A 12630-nucleotide genomic window follows, 5' to 3' on the forward strand; every position below is an offset into this window, starting at 1 on the left:
ACCATTTCACAAAATGCTAAATTTTACTAAACGCAACGATGACAAGCAAAGAAAACATCTGAAAAATTGCAGAATAAAAACAAACAAGAACACATGAGAATAAATGGATAGATGAATCGTTTAAGGCGGTTGGCAGTTTCACTGCTGTGAGGTGCATGAATATGCAACTGCTATGATTTCACAGCAAAATCTCAACGTGCATTTTACAAGCTTAGATGAGGTCATCTTTTCCCTCACAGATGTCTGATGAATGGGTAATTCCACCTTCATTTTATTTCCCCTTTTGAATGAGTCAGCAAAAAGTAGCTATTTTTCACAGACCAGCTCAAATTCATTAATGTTCACACCTCTTTCGGGTGTGCAGTTGTCACTAATTAATGACTTTCCTTGTTCTACGACTGTAACAACATGTTGAGACGCTGGCAGGGATGCAGACAACAGCATGGCCAATATCGATAATTGGCTGCAACAGGTGACAGAGAAAAATGGAGTTAAACAAGAAGAAAAAAAAATCCAGAAGTACAAGACATGGACATAACTCCAGGGTGTGACGTGCAAACAGAACTAATTTGTAGCAGAAAGTAATTTGTATCACTCCTGACTGGCGGCAGTTGTTGGAGAAGCAGGGAACACATCCACTCAGGTACCATAATTTATCACTTCAACACTCGCTTCCTCCCCATGTCACTTAGATATCTCACAGTTCCCTTGTTTCTATTGAGAGCAAGTCAAGCCAAAAATTTCAGATTATAGAACCAAGACCATTTTTAATATTTCTTTTCATCCGTTCCATTATGTTTTAATCACGTCGTGGTTTAAAACAGCATTTTTTTGTACTCTTTGCCATGATTTTGTTGTTCTGTTTCCATCTAGCAACATGAAAAATGTTTTTTTTTTTTTTTTTAAATCTGTCAGTGGCTCAATACATGTGTCCTGTCTTCTTTCCTTGCCCTGGTTGGATGAGACTGCCTTCTTTGTAGGATCACTTAAACATTCATCAAGCTAAATTGTAATGATGTAACTTCTGTTAAGAAAGTATTTCATTCACACTGCATTCCTTTTACATAGATTCCCAGTTAGCAGTTTGGACAAAAATTTTATATTCTGTTTTGAAAAAAGCTTCTTTGGAGTTCATCAAACAGACTTTCTCCGTGCGCTTTGATTCTCGTGTTCTAAAATGTCTGAAAATCTCTCGTGTGGTCCCGCTCTGCTGATCTTTGATTTCACCCACATGCAAGGATGTTTTCTGTTCAGCACATTAGCTCCAGTCTGAATGTTGGCTAAAGCTGTCCCTCCAGACTTTCCCCTCATTGCCGTGATGGAGAGCTGCACTCAGCATTGATTAAGACTGCAGCTAGGTGAAAGCCCATGACAGGTCACCAGCACGGCTGTCGCTTCCCGCACACAGGGGCAGAACGAGGATATAAAAATACGTGGACACTTAACTCTCGCTGTTGACATTTGTAACAATGTTCGCCTATCAGATTGAGATACTGTAATAGTGGATGTGCCTGTAATAACTGTCCACTAAACCTCTAAAACCCTGCGATGGCAGTGTTGCAAAAATAAATCCATCACAAGAAACAACTTCACCAAATTCTCCACAGAGAGCAACTGATGGATGTCAAGCATCAGCTATTTTTTTCTCTCTTTTTTTTTTTTTTTTTTTTTTTTAAAGTATATTGCCAAAAGCAATAATTGTACTATCTGTATTTTAGTAAATATCCTATTGTATTGCATAAACATACAGTCGTGGTTTCATATATAGAAAATAAGCCTATGCACAAAAACACTTGAAATCTATTTCACATATCATACACATATGATTTACAGATATGTTACACAAATGTCACTTAGTTCTTTTAGATGGAGGAGCTATCTTACTACTTTTATTTAAAGACTACTTATATACAGTTTCGTGGTACTTTGATGAAGGGAACCACTGAACTGAACTCAGCCGCTGTGTATATTTAAAGTGCATCAGTACTAACAATGTGCTATTAGATCACTTTTTCCTGCACAACACTTAATTTTCGTCACACAGAGTACATTTTCCAGAACCCAGAAGATTCTGGGATTGAATCTCAGCTGGAGCCTTTTTGTGTGGAGTTTTCATGTTCTCCCTGCATGGGTTTTCTCCAGGTACTCCAGCTTCCTTCCACCATTCAAAGACATGCACGTTAAGTTAACTGATGATTATAAATTGCCGTTGGTGTGAATGTGAGTGGTTGTCTGTCTTTCTTCCCCACAGCGGGTTTAGATAATTGATGGAGAATACATTTAGCTGCTTATAGACTTTTATTTAGCTGGATTTTGACTGCAGGACTTTTAATTACAATGGAGTATAATTCAATTGTTGTATCTGTCCCTCAACTAATACAGGATCTGAACGCTCTTTCCACCACTGACTTTATCTTTTTTCATGACAAAGTTATTCACATTGAGTGAAATCATATAAAACCCTGCAATAAACAAAACTTAACAGAGGATATGCAATCTACACCAGCAGTAAAAGCAGCAGTGCTCTGAACCAGCTGGTGGAAGCAGCCTTGACTGACACCAAGTCACCACCTATTTGCCACTCAGAACATAGATTCGACACTGCTTTGACAAGAACCGCAAAGAGTAAATTCATCAAATTGCTGCATGTCAAATTCTATTTGTCTGAGAGGACCTCTCTTGCGCACACTTATCAGCTGCCCTATCATCGCCTAATAGCTACTGTAAATTCGCTCATATCTGATGGCAGGCATTCATTTGGAAAATGACTGTCTTAATCTATATTTTATCAACTGGACTGAAGATATTAATAGTAGATATTCTTATTAGGCCTTAAACCTCATCAAGATTCCTGATGTGAACATCATGGTGAGAGACTTAAATGATCCACGGAAAGTGTTCTCTGTGATTCATTTCTTTTGTCTTTACTTTGGTCTTCAAACTACACTAACTATGTTCAGCTGATGTGTACTGTTTTCAGGACTCCTCTCTCAACATTCACTGGAACATATAAATAAAGCTATTGGGTTGTGGGAAGCTTATGAAACATGAATCTGTCTCATGAGTGGAGTAACCACAGACTGCGCTCAGATCAAGGCCTTAAGGTACCGTAGTTCTGAATCCAAGAACATCAGTTTGTTCCAATCTGGCTGAAACCGATAAAGTCCACAATGAGGAGAGTGACTTCATGGCTACGTTACAATGCTGCAGAAGTTTTGCTTAATCTATGTGATGTGCTTCGGCTGAAGAATGATCTCACACTTAATTATCAGTGAGATAAGTTTAATGTCCCAGAGAAAAACATGTGCAGGAAGGCTGTGAAGACTCAGACAAGAAACAAAAGAGCCACACAGAGCACCGATACAGTCAGTCAGGAAGCTTGAAGATAAATTACTGGCAAAAGCAGATAACAAGTTTAATTTCTTAAAGAAACTGGCAAAACTGAATCAGACAATAGGTGACTATGCAGCAAAATTTCACTCACTTTCCTATCTGGCAGAGTCCAGTCTATCACTCCACACTCCTCCCCCTCGTCCTTCCTGTTCTTAGCCCCATCTCTCAGCCTCTGACTGGCCTTATCTCCAGTCACACCTCTCTCCCATCTTGAGCACTTATCTCCTGTGCCAGTGTGCGTCATGCATCCGTAGCCTTGTCGAAGATAGGACATTACACAGCAAGGTTTCCCGTTTACTCAAGATCTCACCCTCGGCCGATTCCCGCAGGCAGCCATCTTAGCACCAAAGGGTTTGATCGCCATCGTGGACGAGTACATTCGATCCCGCCCCAGCAGTGCGTTTACTCAGGGTTGTTTGTGCAGCCTGTGTGCCGCTTATTGCCTCTCTGCTGTGACTTAGGGTGATACGACAGCACGGTGTCTTAGTAGCATTCCAAGCAGGGCGGCAGATGTGTTGACAATAACAGACAAAACCAGAGATTTTAGATGCAATATTGTTAGATGAGAAACCACAGCAGTTTGTTTTGATGCTCCTTTAAACTTCTCTGAAAACTTTTCAGAAAGATGCCTGCTTTACTTGTCATTAACCTTTCTTATTCTTTAGATGATGTAAGTGAAAAATGTAAAAACAACAACCGCAGTTTTTACTATTGGTCAAGAATATAAGTTTTCCACTCATGAATGTAACACACTCTTATAATGATGGTGCCAACAGGTCCTTCGCTTTGGAAAAACATCTAAGTTCCCTCTCAGTTAACCCCAAAAAAACCAAAAAACCAAAAAACAAAACAATCAGTACAAACAGACCTACCAGATACACAAAAGCCAAATAATATGAAACAATATAGTTACATGTGATCTATGAGACAATAGAGAGCACCCCCCTCCGCAGTAGTAGCTGCTCTATCTGATAGTGGCCCTGCAGGGATGGGGAAGGATATATCAGGGTGGTGCATGGTGCGAATACAAGCTCCTCCACACCCATTCGGATAAGATAAGGAAGTGATGACACTCAGGGTAACAAAGGATAGAGAAAAGGAAATTGGAAAAGGGAGGGGGGAGCGTGCTGTATATCAAAATATTTTGGAGGGTCTTCGATATATTGCTCTATGGCTTTGTTTGAATGTGATAGGTACGCTGGAAATCAAGTGGCATCAGATTTGATAAGCATTTCCTTTCTGTTTTTATTTTTTATCACTGTTGCTTCAGTATCTTACCCTTGTTTCTCTCAGTTTGTTTTTCCTGCAACACATTGATGCAGATACACATACCTCTAGCGTTCCCAGAAAAACCACAGTCCTATTTGCTGAACATTTTCCACTGGAGCAATTCAGGGGTAAATGAGTTGCTCAAGGGCACCTTAATTATTTGTACAGGGATAAGAAAGAATGACTCACTCGGCGCACAATTTCCCAGAGCATCTGTGGTTTCAAATTGAAAAGCCTTATTCTCCAACCTTTGGGTTAGCATCATTTGTTGATGCATCCCATGTATGAAAAGATACCGTAGTGCTGTTATCACAAGCACATTACAGCCGCAAATTATAACGGAGTACACCAGCAGAGGAGAGAAGCTCAGAAGAGGCTTCACGGCATTGAGCAAGGCGTTATGGTAATTGCAACAAAGCAAAGGCAGAGCAGGCAAAAAGTTCGGCACAGTCCTTAAATGAGTTTTCCACAATGGCTTCTTTGCAAAGTTTCTTCTCTTGTTTTCTTAGTCTCTGGAGGTAATAGACCTGTCGCCGCAGTAATAATGATGAATCTCCTCTGTCTGCCCAGCAGAGGATGGGAGAGATGGCTCCAAAATATGGATGTAAGTGGCCGGGCTATAGTGGAACCGGGTTTGAATCTGAGTGGAGGGAAGATTATGACCACGGCATGCTGGAGTTATAAATCAAAGGGAAACATGCCACTGGAAACACTGGACCTATACAGTTTAGCATGGGACACCAGCCTATTATTAGGAAGTGCTGGGCACCACAGTGAAACAGGGTAAACATTGAATTTCAAATAGATCACATCCTGCAGGCTCCACTTCCAACACGTTGTGTTAGAAGTCATCGTGGCGGGGATGTTCGGGTGATACAAATCACGCCTCCTCCCTTCCCGTCCCAGTGGCACAACACTTAATTACACCTCTGCTATTATAATGCCTTCTGGGTAATGCACTGCATAGTGCAATTATTCCGTCTTGACAACATCACAATTCATTTAGGCTTTTTAGTAGAGCTGAGGAATTCTTCATCCTTGGGGAAGTCTTAGAGGAAAAAAAAAGCTCTAATAATCTGATCTCAGATCTCTGTGAATTGCACAGCTGTGCCATATTCTCGACCAGCAGTCCAAAGCAAGTTTTTCACTTGGCTTTGACTATAAATTCTCGCCTACCGTGTTGCAGTAAGGGGTCACAACAGTTGGTGGTTTATGTCTGTAAAATATATGATTGATCTTTCAGCGTGTTTGATTCCACCAGTGAGGCCTTTGAAAAAAGAAGGCAGACAGCAAAGGTGAAAGTGAAATGGTTGGAAATATTAAGGCAATAATATATATTATAATAAAATTGAACCTTTATTCCCAGATTTTCTTCTGTGTTGCAGGGTTATTTCTGTTCTTATTACTTTCATTTTCAGTGGGCAAAAATGACAAAATGAAAAAATTCTGTGCACTAGGGTTTCCCACTTTGTCTATCATAACTACTGCCGGACAGAAAGAAGCTTGTCGTGAATTCAAGTTGAGAGGGAGCTGCAGATTTGATGGACAAAATGAGACGCATTTGAGGATAAAGTCATGTGTACTTTTAAAACTCTGACAGAATATAGGAAAGTAACTTGGAGATAAAATGAAATAGTCTCCATTTAAAGAAGTCCTTTACAGATTGCCAGAGTCTTTTTAAAAGGCAGATATCCAATCATACCACATCCTCACTTCTGACATTTTTGCTCTTTTCTTTCTCCTTCATTTGCGCTTTCCCATCTTTCTTGGCCTCATATCATCCCTTAAGTCCTTACACCAATTTGTTCACCCTTTCTTTATAGCCTCTTGCTCTGTTATCCACTCTTTTACTTCTAACTTTCAACTTCCCATTGGGAAGTATAGTTCCTTCTCTCTGCTCTTTTATTTCCTCAACCAGTCAAGTAGTCGGATGTATGCCACACACCCACCGCCAATGTCCGCACTATTTTCTTTTTGCTCCATTAAACCCCACTGTACTGCACTGACCTGGAACAGATGCAGTCGACCTATATACAGTAAGCTGTGAGTGAACAGCTTCCATCTGCAGGAGCAGTCTGGTACTTTTGGGTCCTTTGAGCTCTGCTGTGGCTCCCCGCCTGCTGCTTTCACCACGCTTTACACTTTGGACACTGAACCGCGGTTCAACTCCCTGAAATTGCCTTTCAAGCCGTCTTCTGGGCCGATGCTGAATAGACTTGGTGCTTCACCTTTCTGGAAGGCAGTGAACTGTCAAGTCTGGTTACGTTTTAGTGGTCCTGTATCAATGTACAACACACTCCTGAGTGTGCTGATTGTGACATTGTCTGGCAGACATCCCAGGCTCTGGTGTCATTAGAGGTCTTCAGCTCTGACCTTTACAGCCAAATCATCCCAATGAAGATATCTGGCCTGAGAAAGAATCCTAATGAATTTGGCTTGTTTTGGTCTCGGGGAAGAGAAAGACGGCAGCTGTTTCTAAAAAGTGCTCACAGACAATTGAGTCATTTGTGGTCAAGTGCTTTGAGCACTTCAGTGATCATTAACATTACCTTGCACAACTTTGTCATTCTATTGCCTGCCTAAGGGTCAATGAACAGGAGAACTGGTGCCCCTTAGGCTACCACAACAGAAACCAATGAAATACAGGCAACTAAGTGAATGCGTGCAAAGCACTGTGCTCCACAGTCCCCAGGTAACACGCTCACCTCTCTTCCAGTGGTGGGTGAGATTTAGCTAACAAGCAAAGAGCTGCCAGACTTCGACATGATTAGCAAAACAACCTTCAAGCAATGAGTCTGAAATCCAAACGGTGGGCGAATGTGGACTTGACGTCAGATCAGAAGTGGGTAGGACACAGCTTCATCAACTCCAGGGCTGAGGCAGACGCAGGTATGCTGGGAATTTTGCAGCCCTGTGTAGTGAGCATGGTGAACACTAGAGCGTGACCTGGCTTTGTGATTGGATCTCTGTGTTCCCGGCAGGTAATTGGGCTCCAGGGCTGCAGACAGAAGTGTAGACAGGAGAAAAGGTGCAGGTTTTGGAAAGAAGTGAAGGGCCGAAAGACAAGAGACAAACCGGACTCAGACAAGTCGTTCTTTGAAATTCTGATCTTCTTAGTTGAGAGAGAGAGAGAGAGCGTCAGGTAGAGGCTGGCGAGGAAAAGCCTCAAAGAAAACGCAAACGTGTGCTTCCATGTGTGCGTTAGACAAAGAGACGAAGACTCAGAAACTGCTCTAGTTTAAAGTCTGACGAAGCACCCACTGTAGCACCGTCAATGTATGACATCAGTATTTCCATCAGGCCCATTCTCAAGGGCAATCACGATGAAATTCAGCTGATAAAATAAATATTACAACCGCACACACGCACGCACGCACGCACGCACGCACGCACGCACGCACGCACGCACGCACGCACACACACACACACACACACACACACACACACACACAGACGGGGTGTAATGATTAATCGGAGCACCCAAGGTCTAACCTCAGTAACCCCAAGGCTGCGCGGATGCAGAGCCCCACATTAGGCATGCAGCCACATAACCTTGCTCTTCCTCCGTCCTCCCTCTTAACCCGCTCACCTGTCTTCCAGCAGCACCTGTTCTGCCATTCTGGGTATTCATTGATATTCTGATCATGTGTCTTTCTCACAACCTCCTGTAGTATGTGCTCGTAAGAATGTGTATGAAATGTAGTGCATGTGTGCTGCAAAAATATGCGGGGGAGAAAAAAAAAAAAGCATGTTTACAGCTTTCCTCTGGGCTCGTTTAAAAAGGAATCCTACCTCCAATCTAATCTCCATCTAATATAGCTCGAGTGGCTGCCCGCCTACACAATCTTGCATAGCTGCAGTGCCCATATGGCCCAAAGGGAACTCTCATTGTTTTATTACAGATCAGACAATCCGGGCTCTTTTTCTCTGCTTCTTGTAATAGCCTGTCCTTGGGTGTTTTTTTTAATGGCAGGTTATTTCATTCATTCAAACATGTCACAATGGTCCTCTAGGAGGGAAGGGCGAATGTTAATTGGTCATGAATATGGTGTAATAACGTGTTACACAATTACGCTTTTCCAAAGTGTTTATTTGTACCGACTGCACTTAAGAAAATAAAGTGCAGGTGCGGAAATCTTTACAATTGACAAAAGCAGGTAATATGTAACAATCCAAATATAACTTCCTCAGGTGGGCAAGCGTCCAAGTACAATCACCAACTGGTTATTTTATCATCGTGAGGCATTAGGTCTGTCAGCCCACTGGCCAATATATGCCTTGGCGTGATTCCAGACCAGATATGCTGGCAGCGAGTTGGGCTAAGGGCTCCCATTTGCTGCTATCTGGATAGCACTCTGCCCGGCAGGTCTGGGCTTCTCACTCCCCCCGAGGCCTGACTGTCAAGGGCAGAGGTGGCTTATAAGTGAGAGACATGCAGGAGAAAAGAGGACGAAGGGGGGCGGAGTGAAAGTTGTTTTGAGAATGCCGCTCAGGTTTTCAATCGGTGCTAGGAGGGGCCTTTTCGGGATGACAGAGTGTCTGGCCGATCTGGCGGGAAAGAAAACCCAAATGTGGGGATGGGATGGTTGCCACGGCGCTGAGGGAGGATGCAAGTGATGGATGGCAGTTGTTAGATGCAGTAATTGTGTTCAGGTAATTGACCCTGCTCCCTCCCCCTTTACTCGCTCTCCTCCCGGTGAGCCAAGCACTCCATCTCTCTTTCACTTCTGTTCCACAGATGGGAGAAAACACTGGCAAAGAGGGGCCAGTTCCAAGTCTTGGCAGCCCACTTGTTTGTTTTCAAGCTTTTACTTTAGAACACGAGTGTCTGCTCTTCTCATTTCAGATGAGCCTATTATGTTTTGCATTTGTACTCTTACAGTGGCGGCTGCTGTTATCAAGAATGACGTGATAAAAACAACAGTAGAAAGAGATGAAAATCAAACATCACATTACTGAAAGTTAACTATTAAAAGTCAAGTTCCTAAAATAATTAATATGCCCAGTAAGATAAAAAAAACAAACATTTGCTTAACTCATGTAACAGAAACTTCAAGTGCAATTAATAACACAGATTTTAGAAAGTAGAAACAAAGAATAGGCATTCAAAGAAGTGCTTCTAACTGAAATATGAGCCAAGATATAAACATAAACAAACTTCTGCCGCTAGTAAGTTGGTATGCACTTCAAACACAATCATTTAGATGAAATCCATACTTGTAAGCTGTCTAAAAACAGATATTGGAAAATAGCCTAAAACGGTGTCTGTTTTACTGTCGAGTGGAGGGAGAGTGTAAAATGACCAAAAACACTACGTTTTGGCATCAGATCTGTTCAAATAGTAAGTGCTTATTGTCATAATCATAGAATGAAGTCCTTTAATGGAGAAGGAAGAGACGCCAACATCTCCAGTGTAGCCTCAAAAATATAATGCAGACGCATATCATTGGGGTTATGAACTAAGCCCAGACTCAAAGAAATCGTTTATCAGTTTTTTTCCCCCACATTCATGACTCTAACATGTTTAGTGAAACACACATTAGCCTGCTTCCACTGACATGTAAAAGGTTTAGACCGGTGAGGACCACGGCACAACCTCACCTTTAATAATGAAACCAATCCCCTCTGAGTGCCAGTGAAGCAGTGACTAAAACGGAGAAGGATTGTTGTGGCTTCATATAGAGGAGGTGATGATGTACTTCCCTCTTCATGCATCAGCAGGTTATGGCAGCATTCATCACCGGTTCCCAGTCCCTGTGCTAATAATCAGCTGGGTATATCTCAATCTACAACCTGTGATTTATACTGAGCTCTGCATTCGGGTGACAAGTTTTTAAACGGAGCTGTGCAATGTAAATCATCACCTCAGTGAGTGTCGAGCTGATGGGTTCGTGCTGAGAGATGTGAGGGAAGAAAGCCACAAATAAACATTTGTGTGTAAGAACATTAAACTACTGGAGAAAGTGCAAAGTTATGAGGTAGTAGTTGCAGCCCAGACTCACAAGTTTTACTGCTGTTTTTGAAGCATTACATACACAGTGTTTTTTTAATATCCTAATTTCAGAGTTTATTATCATTCAGCTGCTTTAACTTCAAATCTTGATACAAGACATTTCACTTCTGCATAAATGAAACTCGTAGCAGCACTACTTTTAACACATAACATTTTTGGACTTGCATTCTTGTGACTGACGTACTGAACTGGTGAAAAAGATCAGGCTTTTGAAATCATAAATATTCTACTCACAACTAATCAACTTCAGAGTGTAATGTTAACCAAAACTGACTTCAGTGATCATTTTTTTGATGCTAAGCATGCCGCTCATGAGCCTTTTTATTTTACTGTTACTTTTACAACACTGTTCAATCCCACATTTTAGGATCAGGCAGTAAAGAAGGCCAATGTCACCCCACTAACACAGACCATAAACTACCCTTGCCCAACTTTCTAATTCACAGGTCCGTTGGACTTGGAGCATGATGACATCACCTTGTCTCACTCGACCAGAGCAGGTTGTCCATTGTCCCATCCGACCTTGCTTGCACTGATTCATCGTGTTGATGAGGAGAAGTGAGGGCGTGTATAATGTCTTACAATTTTCATTTCCTTGCTTTCATCTGCGATAGAAGAGCAGATAAGGGAAAAGCGACGTGTCACTGGCACTAAAGTAAAAGTCTCTCCTCTCCATATCAATATCTTTGCTAATCTAAGTCACGTTTTAAGGGAGGAGGTGAGCTGTTATGTGACTGAGCTGAAGGGCAAAGACGTTCAGCTCTTAGTTTTCCCCTTCACTGTACACCCACATCTCAATTACAGCCCGTTCAGTGGCCTTTAACACCCACAGCTTAATCCAGAATGAACTTCTTCTGCAATTGTGAAATGAAAAATGGCCTAGGTGCTGTCTTCACCAATCGAATTGACCTGAGAGGAGACTTTCCTAATGAGAATATCCCTGAGCTGAATTGAAATGTGATGAACATCAAATCAGGGAAAAGCAATAATCAAAGATAGATAAATCTGGACTCCCCCTCCCTCTTTGTCCAAGGTCAAGGATTTCTTCAGGCCTCATCTAAGCTCCATCCTGTAATGATTCTACATGCAACTCCACATATTGCCATCCTCCCGCCTGCATTTTCTTCAGCACTTGGTTCATATCAGAGTGCCTAAATGAGGCCACATTAAAGACGCCACTACGAATTCTCCAAGACAAAGTGAAATTCAATGAAATGCAGTGGACATTACATCCAGTAGCTTCTTATATAACAAGCTTTTTATCCCACATTCCCAACCCTCAAATCCAATCTCTGCCCCGGCAACGAATCTTTACACTCTCCCAGGTGTATTAAATAGAAATCAGGGCTTGGTTGCAGGTCCTGTAATGATCGTTTGGGCCAGCTAATATCGGACAGTTTATCCAGGCAGGCTGCCACAACTGACTTCCTTCCTTCTGACATTGCTGTGACTCCATTAGCCAAAGTGTTCGACGTAAATGACGGAAGGCAGTGCTTGGCAGTGTCAGGGCTCGCTCGGATCAGCTGGCCTCTATCGATTCAATCACGGAATAAAGGACGAAGCAGGGAATAGGCACCCCAGGAACATTTTGTCCAACCAAGCCATACTCTGTCTTTTAACATTGGCACATCGCGACCCAGGGAGACATTCATTTCCAACACTGCTTTCGACACGCGAGTGCGGCAGCTCACATAGATGCACTAGCATGTGGCTGCAACACGAGGCCACAGATGAGCTCGGATACGTAATGATTATGTCCACAAATACGAGGTGCGATCAGAAAGTTCAAAGACTGTTTCTGTTGCACATAAATGGAGCGCAGCATCATAATGCATCGGAGCAGAGGGAAGCAGCAACTTTTACGACAAAGTTATCCAAGTTAAGTCTCTTGATCAACATCAGCAGCTGAGTTACACGCATTTTTGTGACCATTTTGTGATTTTATCATGGACATG

The sequence above is a fragment of the Embiotoca jacksoni genome, unplaced genomic scaffold (assembly GCF_022577435.1).
Source record: "Embiotoca jacksoni isolate LCO1_2020_lvr unplaced genomic scaffold, fEmbJac1.0.p SCAF_19, whole genome shotgun sequence".
Classification (NCBI taxonomy): Eukaryota; Metazoa; Chordata; class Actinopteri; family Embiotocidae; genus Embiotoca; species Embiotoca jacksoni.